Below are 16,689 nucleotides of genomic sequence, written 5' to 3' on the forward strand. Positions count from 1 at the left end.
CATCACCCCCACATAATGCGTACCACAGATACACAAACACTAATGACATATATAACACACATACATTACACACACTCCAAATCCACACACCACATAAACACCACTCCCATCACAATACCAAGCATACACACCAAATATATACCACACACACATAACATATACCACACACAACCACACACACATCTCTCACAATCAAACCATAAATGCAACACACACACCAAAGACACAAACCACATATACCACACACAGACACACACACAGAGCATGCCACAATATACCACTGACATACACAAAACAGATACTCCACAGACTTTCATAACACTTCCACCAACACCACAAGTAAAACCAAAGGAAAATGACACACACACCCCACACTTATACCAAGTACATAGCACTCATGACACACACACTTACACACAGGAAAGTCAACCCACTAACTCCACGCATACACCATACTCACAGCACATTTTGACCATAACAGCACACACTTGACATATACATACATACCAAAGGCACACCACACAAACACACACTCTTCACTATGCTTTTTGGGAAGAGCACTCCTGGAGTTGATCATCCCTTCACTCTGCAGGACCCAGTGCTGCCCTCCCCCCCTGTTCTAGTCAACAAAGAGCTTCTGCAGCACATCAGAACATCAATTGGGATGAGATATTGTGGAGTGATCTGATATCCCACTTTAGGTATCTGGGATATGAGTGAAAAAGGCACAGGGACCCGGGCTCCTGCAAGCAGGAAAGCTTACCTCACCCACTGTAGATCCCTGGGGGCACTTAGTAAGCCCCAATATCAAGGAGGCGCACGTAGGATCCCCACCTGATTGGGAACTGTCCATCTCCTCAGGTTCCCTGACCCTCCATGAAACCTTATGGGAGAGAGAGAGAGTCACCTCAGGGCACAATTTCACCATGTGAGTTTGAGATTCTATATACTCTGTTCAAGCTTCCCTGTAAAGGGAAGGCCGCATTTTCTGTTCCCAACTCACCCATGTCCTGCAGTCAGTGTGTGTACTTTGCAAAGTAACTTCCCATGTGACACAGGAGCACGTAACACCACTATGTCCTCCACAACACTGACATGTGCCAGGGCTCCTCCACAGAGCAGGGCATGTTGAGGGCTCTCAGAGAGACTGGGAAAAGGACAGCTAAGCAAGATTAGGACCCAGCAGTCACAGAAGTAGGATGATCAGGGAAGGGGCCCTAATGACATTGGGAATGTAGCCTTCATTCGGCCCTGGGAAGTCCATAGAAAGTTCTCTTCCTTTGTGACTAACTTGGGTCATCCAGGGAAACTTCCACCCCAAGACCTCAGAAGACATGTCCAATAATAAACCCTAGACTTCTTGTAAGATTTTCCCCAAACAACATGTCACACGATCTCATACAGTTCCACCTGATGTTTCCCGTAGCTGCACAGGAGGACATTGTGACCATATCCCAGATGTTCCAGATGCTCCAGGGGACCTCAGAGAAAGTGAGCCAACAGGGCCCACAGTCTCCAGCAGCAACTTAGGTAGTGGCCCAGAGGAAGAAATAGCATGAAAAGGTTCCACATGGAACCTTATGGCCATTCTCTTCCCTCGGCTTAAGATCTAACTATGTCCCATTCAGACTTAGGAGCCACAGTGCTGTGACTCACTCGACCAATACCCAGGGATAGATTTTCACACAAGCCTGCGCATGTGGGAGGTGGGCACCAAGCAAGGCAGCCCAGCGACTGCTAATGGCAGTAGTTGCACTTACTCAGACTTAGATTTACCTTCTAGCTAGGGCAGGGGGCCAGTGGGATCACAGTCATCAGTACTTGGTGCAGGGCATGGCTACAAGGATTTTTTTGGGTCAAGTGCCAAGGCATGAACAGCCCTGTACATTAGTCAATGCCATAGCAGCCTCAGTGGCCAAACAAGGCCCCACTGTGAACATGGTGTGGCAACCTTGGCATTGGCCATGGTGCAGCGCTGTCCCCCTTCAGCATACTCAACAGTAGCCATGGTGATGGTTCTGGCTGGCAGGACTATGTTTACAAGAGCCCCAAGATCAGTGACAGAAGGCAGGGACTGGTAGATAGGATGGAACCCCTGAGGGCAGCAGCTCCTGGTCTTTGCCTCCTTACGAGTTCACTTCTCCCAGCCCATGTTTGTAGTATTAACGTACTCTCACATGTGTATCCTCACATGAAATGGATATGCATGATGTGATGCATTGAAAAAAGCCAGGAATAACCTATAATGAGAATGAACTGAGTAAAGATGCTGGCCAGTGTGCAATATGCCTGGAAGAAGTGCAGAGGGAGGTACTAGAGCAGGGTTGCCTTGCCTGCTCATATATCATCAAGTTTGAACTGGTTTAAAATAAATAGATCTTGCCCTGAGCATCATTCAGATATTGTAACAACTTCCCATTTTTCAGTTATTCTTGTCCATTCAATATACTTGAAAACCTGAGAGGATCTGAGTATATGTCCTGTGCAAAACAAAAACAAAAAATACAGGCCGACTTGGCTACTAATCCAAGTACTGTGAGACTCACGCAGAGAGGAACCATCAGTCAGGGGAAGTTATCCTGCTGAAGAGTCAGGGACCCTTTGGCCAAACATATGCCACAGTCACAGGGAATGGACCAGAATCCCCAGTTGAGGGCTCAGGGTATGAGTCTAAGACACTCACATGGAATGGAGCCCAGGAAGGGCTCAGGGTTCAAATAGAGCAAAAGGGTGAAAATGGATAGAGGGAGGCTCAGAGTTCTGCATCAGGGATAAGCATGAGATCCTGTGGAGAGTGACGTGACTAGCACAGTCTTCCCTAGCTTGCTGACTGATGACTCAGGAATTAGAAACCCCTGTGAGCTTTGCCAAATGGTGCCATCTGTGAGTTCCACCTGAAAGCTCTGTCCACAAGAAGTCTGCCCAGATTGTTCTCCTTCAGAAACAGAAGTAATGACCTGGCTCTGGGTATGTGTCCTGCACTTTCCAACAGTCCATAGGGGCAGCAGTGATACAGCTGTAGCAGAGATGTGCTCCTGGCTGATGAGCAAGTATTTGCAAGTGGGACTTGGTGCAGTAATCCTTCCAAAGGTATTTTCTGTGCTGACCAGATCCTGGAGCATCCTGCCTGCGTGAAAACCTGTTGTTCTTCCAAATGAAGGGGTCTCCATTAGTGAGGGGAGGGAGGCCAACTGGCTACCAATGCTCATGCATACCCGAGCCAGCTAAGCAACAGCCTGTGCTCCAGAACAGAAGGGCCAGGTTTCCTCTGGATATTAGACCCAGAGAGCCTTCAATTTCCTCATCAACTGACTGGGAAACTGGCACCATTCATACAGCCATGGCTGGATAAGTGACGGCCCCATGCTCCTGGAAAATGAACTGAGACCTAGCTAGAAAAGCAGCAATGGCATGGGGATGGGTATGAGCAGTGCCAAAGTTCTGCATCTACAGAGAGAATGGTACCCATCTAGAAAAGAGATATCTGTCTTAATTAAATCTCCATCCAGGCAGAAGGCCGGCTCCCTTGCTAAAATCTCTGGCTTGCCTACACACCAGCATTCTCCACCGGGCACCTGCAGATACCCTAGGCCTGGTGACGTCCACAAATTCTGAAACCCAATTCCCAGGACCCCTGTGGCCAAACCTCTTGTACACTCACCGGGATTGTAACAGACTCCTCACTGAATAAGAAAGGATATGACTCTGAGACACTGACTCTGAAAGGATTCCAGGGAGAACGTTTGTTTCCAAAGAAGAGCAATTATTTATTATTGCTCTTATACCCCGCTAAGCAACAAGAGCTACAGGACAGAGGATCAGCTGACCTCTGGGACAGACTCTGAGAGCCCTCTATTGACTCAGAAAATGACTGGAAACTCACCTCCAATCCTTGGGATTTTGTTGTGTAGAGGGCAGCCCCATGGTCTTGGTGGGTGACCGTGACCAAGTGAGAAAAGCAGCAACAGGTTAGGAGTTGAGTTCCAATGGGCATGAATGAAATCAAAGAAGGAGATATCTCTATCATCCCTTCATTTTCTCCCACACAGGGGGGCAGGATCCTCCTCATAACCGCTGGCTTAAACTACCCTCAAGCATTCTCCCTGGGTATCTTTACACACCCTAGGTGTGGGGTTGGCCACAAATTCTAAAACAAACTTGAGAAGGACCCAAAGGAAAACCTATATCACCATCAACAGAATACCGCCACACTTCCAAGCTGAAAGAAAAGGATATTACTCTAAGACACTGGCTCTAGATAAATTCCATGCAGAAAGTCTTTTGACAAAAAAAGCTAAGTGGCAGAAATGGAGATACAGACTCTCAGAGCTATTCATCACACATGAGACTTGGAGATGTTGAGAATGAAATACCCAGCACAGTCTCCTGTCAAGCTGGTTGTATCTGGAAGTAGCACACGGGATTAGGGAAAGGGAGCTCTCTAAGAGAGTACATGTGAAAGTCCTGTCAGCGAGAAGCCTGCATTCTTTCTTTAGGAGTCAGTGACTTCTGGCTATGTCTGTCCCTCACATTTTTTGTTGCAGTTGATAAAGGCAGCAGTATTGGGGGTGTCGCTGTTAGGTTCTACTGCCTCTTGCTCTGGAGTCTGGAACAAGGTCTTCATTCCCTATTCCTGGAAAACACACTTCCTATACTGACCACGGCCTGGTCCATACTGCCTATGTGCACACTGTGTGCTTCCCAAAATGAAGGCAACTCAATCATCCAGATCAGTGAGGGAAGCTTCACCTTCACCTCCAATACCACAGCAAGCCAAGCAACAAGCACTCATGGACTAAAGGCCATCTTTCCTTTGTTAGATCAGAGCCTGATAGCTCTGAGCACAAGTAGGAGTTTGATGCCTACCCAGGGGTGCCAGCTGAATGAGTAATGGATCCATGGCTCCTAAGGGGGGAAAGAAGTCAGAAATAAAACAAGGAGAAGAATATGGGCCCAAGCAGGGCCAAAGTATGACATTTCCAGTGGGCATTGGGACTCACTTGGAAAGAAGATTTGCCCTTGGCCAAAAGGAGGCCAGCTCCCTGCACAAATCTCTGGCCCAGCCTTCACACAAATATCCTTTTTTGGGAAACTAAAAATCTCTGGGCCTATTGACAGCGACATAATTCTGAAACCCAATGAATTAATGAGGAAGCATCCCTATGGCAAAATCTCTCCCCCAGTCACAGGGACTGGGTCAGACTCCCAGGGGGAAGGCAGATGATAGGACTCTGAGACACTGACTCTGAATGGATTGTGGGAAGAACCCTGTTTCTACAAAACAGCAAAGATGTGTGAAGGTGATAAGGAGGACCATATCTCTTCAAAGATAGGAAGGGGATTTCCAGGGTGAAAGCAGTGTCTGGCACCAGCTCCTGGCAAACTTGTTATGGGAATAAGAAGAAACCCCTGAAGACTTTGGCAAACGAGGCCTCTAGAATCTGCCTCTGGGAGCCCTGTGAGCAACAGGCCTGCCTTATTCCTTCAGAAGGACCTAGACAGCCCTGGGACTTTATCTGCTTTTCTTGTTTTTCCCAATACTGAATGGAGTGAGCAGTGACAGTGCTGTAGCCATGAGGTGCCCCCAGATGTTGCCCCAAAGTGTAGAAAGGGGCATTGATGCCATCTTTCCCTAAAGGGATGTTTCTCTGCTGACCAGATTCTGGAGCCTCTTTCATGTGTGAACAGTTTGCTTTTCAGAAGGAAGGCACCTCCATCGGGAAGAGCAATGAGGCAAGCTGGTTCCCCTCCCCCAACTCCTTGCTAATCACCAAGCTCAAGGATTGGAGGGCTATTTTCCTTTGGGATATCCCATGTTCATGGCTGTCACTGAGTGCTGGACTGAGTGGGCACCTAATGCCCGTCCCTTGGTGTCCTCTGCATGAGTGCCAGCTACATGGTTCGTAAGGGTGAACAAAGACTGAGTCAGAAAGACAGTAAGTGAAAGGGAATGGTTGAAACCAGGACCTAAGTGAGTTTGATATTTCCATCCAATGAGAATGTGATCAATCTAAAAAGGACATGTGAAGGTCAGTGAAGCAAGCTGGCTCCTCTTCACCATCCACACCACAGCAGGGCAATCACCAAGCATTCAGAGTCAGGCCATTTTTCCTTTGTTAGTTCAGAGCCTGATTGCTCTCACTGAGCACAGCCCCAGAGTGGGAGTTTGTGGCCTACCCAGGGGTGCCAGCTGAGTGACTGATGGCTCCATGGGGCCTAATGGATAAACAAAATATAAATGCAGCAAGGGGAAAGAAATGGTGCAAGGAGGGATGGAGCTCAACATACCCAGTGGACATTGGGACCCACTTGGAAATAAGATGCTTTACTTCATTTGACCTTGTCCCAGAAGGAGGTCAGGTCCCTGCCCAAATCTCTTGCCCAACCTGCACACATACATTCTCTAATACGACCCTTCAAATTCCCTGGACCTCTGAATGACCACGTAATTCTGAAACTGATGAATTAATGAGAAGAAGCCCTGTCGCAACATCTCTCCCACCTCACAAGGACTGTACCAGACTCCCAGATGGAAGGCAGAGGATATGACTCTGAGACACTGACTCTGAATTGATTGTGGGAAGAACCCTGTTTCTACAAAAGAACAAAGATGTGTAAAGGTGGATAAGGAGGGCCAGAGCTCTTCTGAGATCGAAAGGGGAATTATGTGGAGAAGGAAGTGCCAGGCACCAGCTCCAGGCAACCTGGCTATGGGAAGACGAAGAAACACCAAAGGACTTAGGCAAAAGCGCCTTCTAGCATCCATATCTGGGAGCCCTGTCAGCAAGAAGCCTGTCTTCTTCCTTCAGAAGGACCTAGAGAGCCTTGGACACTGTCTACTTTTCTTGATATTCCCATCATTGTGAACAGTGACAGTGCTGTAGCTATGATGAGCCTCCAGCTGTTGTTCCAAAGTATGGAAAGGGGCACTGGAGCCCTCTTCCTGTAAAGGGCTCTTTCTGGGCTGACCAGCTTCTTGAACTTCCTGCCGCATGTGAACTATCTGCTTTTCAGAAGGGAGGCACTTGCATCAGACAGAGCAATGAGGCAATCTGGCTCCCCTCTGCCCATACCTTGCTACAAACAGCCAATCATCAAGAGCATGGAGAAGAGGGCTATTATCCTTGGGATATCCCATGCTCGTGGCTGTAACTGAGCATGGAACTGACTGTGTAGCCCATGCCCACCCCTTGGGGCCAATGAGTGAGTGCCAGCTCCATGGCTAGTAAGAGTGAACAAAGACTGAGTCAGAAAGACAGTAAGGGAAAGGGAATGGCACCAGTCAGGACCAAAGTGTGTCCAATCTTTCCATCCAATAGGAATATGATCAATGTGGGATGGACACGTTAAACATCATTTTCCCCAAGGCCCAGCATGGAGGCCAGACCTCCCTGATGCTTTTGGCCCAGCCTCTTCACAAACAGGTATGCTAGCTGTCCTCTCATGTATCCGACTCTGAGAGCTCTGCATTGTATCACAAATGGCCTGAAACCTCAATTCCAGTCCTTGGACCTTGGTTGGTATGGGGGAGCCTCTTGGCCTTGGTGTGTGAACTGAGAACAAGTTTGAAAAGCAGCAATGGGATCAGAATCACTACAAGGTGAGTCATGGTCCTGCATTTCAAATGGGCATTGGTCAAATCTAGGAAATAGATATCTGCCTTTCTTTTCTCTTGTCCCACATGGGAGGCAGGATCTGCCCCTGACTGGTGGCTTAGACTGCCCACAAGTATTCTCCCTGGGCACCTTCAAATACCTAGGGTTTTGGTCAGCCACACATTTCTGATAGCAAATTGAGAGGGGCCCAGGCAAAACCTGTATCACAATAACATGGACACGAGCAGACTCCAACTTGAAGGAAGTATATCTCTCAGACACTGGGTTTAAACAGATTCTATGTAGAACCTTTTTTTTTTCCCAAAAAGAGAGTCACGCTGTGTAAATGGGGACACAGTGCCAGCGTTCTTCATTAGAGCTGACATGGGGAATGTTGAGATTGAAATATCACAATCTCCTATCAACGTGGTTGTTATCAGGAATAAGAAATACCTATGGGCTTAGGCAAAGGGAGCCCTCTGAAGGACTACACACAGGAGCTTTATCATCAAGAAGCCTGAAGCCTTTCTTCAGGAGCCAGAGATTTCTGGCTTTGTCCCTTCCAGGATTTTCATCAGTTGTCAGAGGCAGCAGTGTTTGAGCTGTAGCTGAGTTTTTCTGGCTCTTGCTCACAAGTCGGGAACAAGGACTTCATTCCCTCTTCTTGGAATGGGCTCTTCCTGTGCTGACCTTCTCCTGGTTCATACTGCCCATATGCAAACTGTCTGCTTCTCAGAATGAAGGAACTCAATCAAGCAAGTGAGTGAAGCAAAGTCGCTCCCCTTGACCTTCTATACCAGAGCAGGCCAAGCACCACCTACTCAGAGGCCATCGTTCCTTTGGTATAGCCAAGCCTGAAAGCTCTCACTGAGCACAGGACCAGAGTGGGAGTTTGTGGCCTACCCCAGGGTGTCAGCTGAGTGTGTGGCAATTCTATGGCACCTATGTGTGAACAAAAATTTATTTAGAGACATAGCCATGGTCAGAAAATGACTAGGAGGTGGACCAAAGCTCAACATTCCAAATAGGAATTGGATCAATCTGGGAAGGAGTGTCTCACTTCATTTCTTTGCAGCCCATAAAGCAGGCCAGCTCTCTCCTGCAACCTCTGGCCCAGCATACATACAAACATTCTTCACTGGGCATCTTCCAGTGACCCAGGCCTCTTGATGTCCTTATACTTCTGAAAGCAAATGAGGGGGTGGTCTTGTTACAAAACACATTGCACACTCACCAGGACTTCACCACACTCTTCACTTGAAAACAGAGGCTATTCCTCTGAGAGACTCACTTGGAATGAACCCAGGGAGAAACTCCTTTGAAAATAGAGCAAAGGGGTTCAAGATGATAGTGTGCTAAAGTTCTTCATTAGAGGTGGGAATGGGAGACTGTTGTGAATGAATTGACTAGCACAATCTTTTAGCAAGTTGATTGTCTCAGAAATTAGAAACAGCCATGGGCTTTGGTAAAGGGACCTCTCTCCTCCAGGCCACACCTGAAGCACTGTCATCATGAGGCCTCCATTAGGCCTTCCTTCAAATATAGAAGGAAATCTCTGGCTTTGGATGTCTTTCCTGCCATCTCATCCACAGATAGGGCAGCAGAAATGTAGCAGTAGCAGGTATGTGCTCCTGGCTGATGGTCACTTGTTTGGTAGGCAGCCTTGGTGTGGTCTTCACTCGAAAGGCTGGTATAGTGTAGAGAACAGTTCCTATAGGAAACCTTATGAACTTCAGGGCAAATGCTTCACAAATCAGCTATGGGAGGAAGCAAAATGGCTTCCATTCACTAAGATTACTATGGCTGAGTACCAGGAGGTGGGATTTTCTTAGGAATATCAGACATTGAGAGCTCCCAATAAACTCATGTGCTGACTAGTAAGTTGCATCTGATTCATGGACCCTGGCTGTGTAAATGACAGCCCCATGATCTTGGAAGGTGAACGTGACATAGGAAAACAATAACAGTAGTGGAAGGAGTATATGGAGGGTCAAGGTTTTGTCTGCCTCTTTGGCATGGGCTAAATCCAGGAAAGAACTATCTTCACTTCTTCTTACCCCATGCAGTATGCCGGCTCCCTCCCCAGACCCCTGAACTAGCCTACATCCTAACATTCTCCTTTGGGCACCTTCAAATGCCCTAGGCTTCTGTATGTTCACATAGGTCTAAAACCAAATTGAGAAGGGCCCAATGCAAAACCTATATCACCAGACTCCCGAGTTGGAAGCAGAGATTATTACACTGAGACACTGACTCTGAATGGACTCCATGCAGAATTGTTTCTCAAAAAAGACAACAGTGTGTGAAGGGAAACTACGGGTGGCCAGAGTTCTTCTCTAGAGATGTTAATGGGAGAATGTTGAGAATGAAGTACCCAGCACAGTCTCCTAGCATGATGACTATCTCATGAATAAGAAAAGCCTGTGAACTTAAGCAAATGGAGCCCTCTACAAGCTATACAAGGGAGCCCTGTTAGCAACTGGTCTGCATTCTTCCTGCAGTCAGAGCCTGAAATCCCTGGCTCTGTCTTCCCTATTCTTCCCATCAGTGGATAGAAATGGCAGTGGTTGAGCTGTAGTTGTTGGGTACTCCTGGCTGTTGTGGCTCGGGCATCTGGAACCAGAACCTGGTATTGTCTTCCTGGAAAGGACTCTTGCACTCACCAGCTCCTGGAGCCTAATTCCCATGTGTAAACTGTCTGCCAGTCAAAATGAGGATATCTCAATCAGCCAGGGGAATGTATCAACTGGCTCTCCTTCACCTTCCATAGCACAACTTGTCAAGCACCAAGTGCTTAGGGACCAACGGGCCATCCTCCCTTTGGATATTTTGACACTGGTCTCTTTCGTTGAACACAGAACTAAAATGGGAACTCCCTGTCTCTTCCTGGTTGCTGGTTGAGTGTGTGAGAGCTCCATGGCTCCTAAGTGCGAACAAAGACCTAGTTAGAAAAGTCAGTGATGGGAAGGGAATGGCTCCAAGGAGGGCCAATGTTCTACATTTCCAATGGAATTGAATTAATCTGGAAAGATATCTGCCTTCACTTCCACTCACCCCAGAAAAGAGACCATCTCCCTTCCAAAACCTCTGGCTCACCCTACCAAACATTCTCTGCTGGGCACCTTCACATGGCCTAGGCTTCTGGATGAACATACTGTTCTGAAAAAGATTTCAAATGGAGTCCTGTGTAACACCTACCCCACAGTTATAGGGACCTCACCAGACTCCCCACTTCCAAGCAGAGGATATTCCTCAGAAAGCCTGAACCTGAATGGACCCTAAGGATAACCTCCCTCGAAAATTGAGCAAAGTGGTAAAAATAGATACATGGACGACCAGCATCTTTTATGACAGATGAGAATTGGAGATTGTTGAGAAGGAAGGGACTCTGCTAGCAATCTGGCTGTCTCAGGACTTGTGTGAAAGATGCTTAATATGCAGTGTCATTTTAGACAGTTAAGGACAAAGCTCTTTCTTAGGGTTTATACAGAGGGTTTAAGAATACTTTTTACTACATTCATCTAAAATGCTCATTGACAGCTGCTTTAAGCACAGTGGAGTTCAAGACAGTTAAGACAATGCATTTCTCAGGTGCCTGGGTGCCTTAGTCGGCTTAGCATCTAACTCTTGATCTCATTTCAATTCATGATCTCACAATTTGAGCATTCATTCCCCACATCTGGCTCTATGCTGATGGCATTGGGTTCTGTGCTGATAGTGTGGAGCCTGCTTGGGATTCTCTCTTTCTCTCTGCCCCTGCCCACTTGTGCACTCTCTCCTCTCTCTCCCTCTCCCAAAATAAATAAATGTACTTAAAGTAAAGACAAGGAATTCCTCTGTTTCTGTAGTACATTTAAGGAGGAGTTTTATTACATGGAAAGGGTTCCATGCAAGCGGCCTGAAAAAGCATAGTTTTAGGCACTTCAGTAAAGGGCCATTGTTTATTGCTAATATATAGCATCTCGACAAAGTTGCCTATGAGATAAATATGAAGACTGTTAAAAAATGTTTGAAGTACAGTGTAGTGTTAGGCACTTCAACAGAAGGCCCTTCCTTATTCCTGAGCTAATGAAGTTTAATAACATTTGTATTTAGGAGACATTTGGAAACTTCCTTGAGAACACAGGAATTTCAGGTAAACAAACACATGGGCATTCCTTAGCGCTTGCCAGGATTTAAACACACTAGTGACAAGATAAATCCAAGAAGCTAACACAAAATTACTTTAAGCAGTCTTTTGTCTTCGGTTAAACACAAGAGTATTAAAGTTTAAACCAAATTTTTACTAGATGTCCATTATAAGTGACATGAAAGATGCCTTAACCACTGTGTAGTTTTAGACACTGAAGAGCAAAGGCATTTCCAGTGCTTCTACATGAGAGTCAGAATAGTTATGACTCTGTATTTAAAATTCTTTTTGAACTAAGTTTGAAGCACAGCATCATTGGCCAGAGAAGCACATGGCCATTCCCTTTGCACATACAGTGTTTCAACAAAAGCTCCTATCACACTTATGTAAAAGACTACATGAAGAACACCAGGTAGTTTTTAGGCAGTTAAGAACATAGTCATTTTCTACCCATAATAGTGTTTCAACAAGAGATCCAATGATATGTATGTAAGGACTACATGAGTGATGCTATAAGCACAATGGAGTTTCAGACAAGCCCAAGACCCCTCCCTAGAGTTTACAGAGAGAGATTAAGAACACTTCTTACTACATTTATCTGAAACACTAATTGAAATCTGCTTTAAGCACATTGCAAATTCAGGCTTTTGTGATCACGGCCATTGGAACAATGTCTAAGTGATCCCTTGACACCCTTAAAAACTTTAGTTTTAAGCGGTAAAGCATAAGACACTTCCATTTTATGTATACAGAGAAGTTTAGGAAGACTTGCTACTGCATGAACTTAAAAGCTAATGCAATCCTCATTGCACACACAGCTTTTTCAGGCAGTGAAGCACACAGACATTTCCTACTTCTTATACAGAATTATGTAAGCACCCTAAACAATGGTAAAATCAAAGAAGCTGACTCAAAGATGCTTTAGGTACAGTGTTGTTTCTAGCAGTTAAGTATATGGCTTTTCTGTATTGCTAACATATTTATATTGCACAGAAACAAGCACAGAGAGTTAGAGAAAGAAGGCAGAGATATTTATCCCAAATGAAAGAACAGGACAAGGCTATAGCAGATACATATATTGGATGTGAATCAAACATACATAACCCCCAAAAGGGAAAGGCAGTGAGAGACAAATCAAGAAATAGACTCTAAATTATACTGAACACACTAATGGTTACCAGAGGGGGAGAGATGGTGGGATGGCTTAAATAGTTGTTGGAGAGTAAGTAGTGCACTTGTCGTGATGAGCACTGGACGGTGTATATGGAATTGTTGAGTCACTCTATTGTACACTTGAAACTAATAGAACACTGTATTTTAACTAAATGGAATTGAAGGAATAATACAAAAATGAAAAAAAAAAAGACTTTAAAGAGGTAAAAGAAAGCCTCTTGAAGCACAGTGTGGTTTTAGGCAGTGAGGCACATGGCCATTCCTATTGCCAACATACAGTGTTTCAACAAAAGTTCTGATGAGACGTATGTGAAAAGCTATATGTAAGACACTTTCAGAAGTAAGTAGTTTTATACAGGCAGTAGGCCCTTCCCTGTTTGTATACACAGGAGTTAAGAGCACTTCTTCCTACATTGAACTAAAATGCAAACTGCATTTAAGCACATGGCACATTCAGGGAGTTAAGGCCATGTCCATTCTCTAGTGCTTTAAGCACTTTTTTTTCGGTGTAAGAGGCTTATGCAAGGCACTTGAAACACAACCTTTAATTTTAGGAAGATAAACACATGGCCATTACCCTCTTGCAAATATGGAGTATTTAAACAAATGGTCCTATTACCTGTGCATGAAATGCTACATGAAAGACCTTTGAAGAACACTGTAGTTTTAAGCAGTTAAACACTTGGCTATTTCTTATTCCTCATATAGTGTTTGCATGAGTTTATTTGCATATGTTGAAAGTCATCAGTCAGTCTTGCAAAACGGTAGTTCGAAGCTGTTAGTGTGTTTATACAAAATAATTTAAGAACACTTGTTACTTCCTATATTTAAAAAATATTTGGGGATTTTGCTCAGTGCATGACTGTTTCAGGCAGCTTAGCACCTGTACATTCCCTAGAGATTATTTAGAATAATTCAAGCACACTTCTCATTGGATGACTCTAAGAAGCTAACGCAAATATGCCTTAAGCCACAATGGCATTTGTGGCAATAAAGTGTATGGCCAATCCCTTTTCATAATAGAGATTTTAAACAAACTACCCAACTAGATGCGTTAAAAACCAAAGGAAGACTATGAAGCACAGAGTAGTTATGCAGTCAGATAAAAGTCCCTTCCATAGCTTTTACACAGAGAAGTTTAACACTTGTAATTCAGTGTATGTAAAAGGAATTTGAAATCCTCATTTAGAACACAACTATTTCAGTCAGTTCAGCACCTGGGCTTATACAGATGGGTGCTTATACAGTGCTTATACAGATGGCTGTAAGCTCACTTCTTACTGGATGTTTATGAGAAGCTAATTCACAAATGCTTTCAGAAAAGCGCTTTTCTGGGAGTTAAGAGTATGGACATTCCCTTATATGAATAGAGAGTGTTTAAACAAAACTTTCTACTAGATATACACTGAAAGCTACATGAAGAATGTATTACCACAGTGTACTTTTAGGCACCTAATTCTAGGCCATTTCCTAGTGCTTCTCAAGGGCTAAAAACACTTCTGACTACAGATCCCCAAGGAGCTTTCTAAAACCCTCTTTGAGCAAAGGGTACTTTTCAGCAGTAAAGCACAAGTGTGGACACAGAAATGTGGGGAAAGTGTTACTCTATTGTGTATGAAGGACAAGAATGTCATTTGAAGCACAGTGATGCTTTGGACACTTAAGCACAGGGCCTTTCCTTATGGCTAATATAGAATATTTTTTAAAGTTTTATTTAAACTCCAGTTAGCTAAAATACAGTGTAATGTTGGTTTCAGGTGTAGAATTCAGTAATTCCACCCTTACATACAATGCCCGGTGCACATCACAAAGTGCACTCTTTAATCTCCATCCCCTATAGAACCCAATTCCGCCACCCATCTCCCCTCTGGTAACCATCAGTTTGTTCTCTGTAGTTAAGAGTATGTTTCTTGGTTTACTGGTCTCCTTTTCCCCCATGATAATTTCTGTGGAAACACAAACATGAGCAATCCTGTTATTTGAGAGAGGGTCTCACTCATTGTCCTAATGCAGTTGAGTTTTCTGTGGGTAATATAGCATTGCCCTGATCTTTCTAGTATGTTCTCAGGTGTTCACCGGGCTGAGTGAAATCAGAGTCCTTAAACAAGACAGTGTTGTTGGTAAAGTCAATTGTGGCTGGTATAAGTGGTAGGTGAGAAGAGAGCATTTTTTATTATGCAGAGGGAATCTGTGCAAGTCTCCATGGTATCAGCTGACATTGGTAGGTAGCCCCTAAGGATAAGCAGGTGTTGGTTCAGTCAGGCAGTGAGAGATGAGTGAAGGGCAAAGGGAAGCAGGGGGACACAGGAGCAAACACAAGGTTCCCACATACCATCTGACCTATTATTATCTTCCTACCTTTGAGCAAACGTCCAGTTAGTTAACTCAAGGAATATATACTCTGCACCTACTATATGATTCATACTGCTAGAAAATTTATGAGGACTATTTGAAATTCTTTTGTGTTTTTTTTTTTGAAATTCTTTATAAATGTCTTAAAAAGGTAAATGAGGGAAGAAGGGTATTTTAATGGCTTTTACCCAGATAAAAAGCATGTGAGTGTGTGTGTGTGTGTGTGTGTGCGTGTGTGTGGACTTGGGGAAGAAAATGAAAAGGAACTTACAAACACATTAAGAAAGTGTAATTATGGGGTGCGTGGGTGGCTCACTCGGTTAAGTGTCTGACTTCAGCTCAGGTCGTGATCTCACGGTTCATGAGTTCGAGCCCTGCCTTGGGCTCTGTGCTGACAGCTCAGAGCCTGGAGCTGGCTTCAGATTCTGTGTCTCCCTTTCTCTCTCCTCCCCTGTTTGCACCCTGTCCATCTCTCTCTCCCTCTCTCTCTCTCTCTCCTAAATAAATAAACATTAAAGAAAAGAAAGTGTAATTATCTCAGTGGCTCAGTGGAGAAACATTCAAAGGACAATAATGAAGAACAGGCCACGTTCCTGCTTTGGGGGATCAGTCACAATGAAGCAGAGGTCTTGCTTATGTGCTGCTATGAGTATCGGTGATAAATGAAGACCCTTCCCGCGGTTCAGGCACAGCCAACTGGCTGCACCCAGGGCCGCGGCGCGGGGGAGGGGCCCCCCGGGAGGCGCGCGTGGGACAAGAAGGGTGCCGAGGCCAGACCCGAGCGCGGCGAGCAAAGGTGCTGGCTCCCCCTGGGTTCCGCGGCTTGGGCCCCCGCCCCACCGCCCACCGGAGCCCCCTCCCCTCCGTTCGCTGCGCCGCGCTGGGCCTGGGGGGTGCGTCTGAGCTGAGTAGTCTCCCTGGCATCCCGCCCCCATCTCCCTGTCTCCATGTCCCCAACCCCCTGGCCCATATCTCCTGCTCCCGCCCCTAAGGTCACGCTCATGGAGGGAGGGGGCTGTGGGAGCCCTGACGGCGTGGGGGGGAGGGGTTGCGCTGGAAGCGAGGAGATGGAGGAGAAAGGCCAGGAGTGCGGGGATGGAGGGGCTGTGGCGCGGGTCCCCCGTGACGTCAGGGTTAACTCACTCATCTCCAGCCTGGTCTCAGCAGCGGAGGCAGCGGCGGCGGCGTTGGCTCCGCGGCCACCGGGGCCCCAGGCTGGGAGATGCTGGCTTCCGCCGCAGCCTCTCGCCCCATCCCGGGATCCGGTAGCGGCTGCAGTGGGCTCCCAGCTTAGCGGGCGTTGCGGCCCCGGTCCCGGTCCCTATCCCCGCCTCACACCCCCACCTCCACCCCTTCCCGCGGTCCGGGAACAGCCGCCTGGCTGCACCCCGGGCCGCGGCGCGGGGGAGGGGTCCCCCGGGAGGCGCTGTGGGGCAAGAA

This window comes from Panthera pardus, unplaced genomic scaffold (genome assembly GCF_024362965.1).
Source record: "Panthera pardus isolate Hobbes unplaced genomic scaffold, ASM2436296v1 HiC_scaffold_15, whole genome shotgun sequence".
NCBI lineage: Eukaryota > Metazoa > Chordata > Mammalia > Carnivora > Felidae > Panthera > Panthera pardus.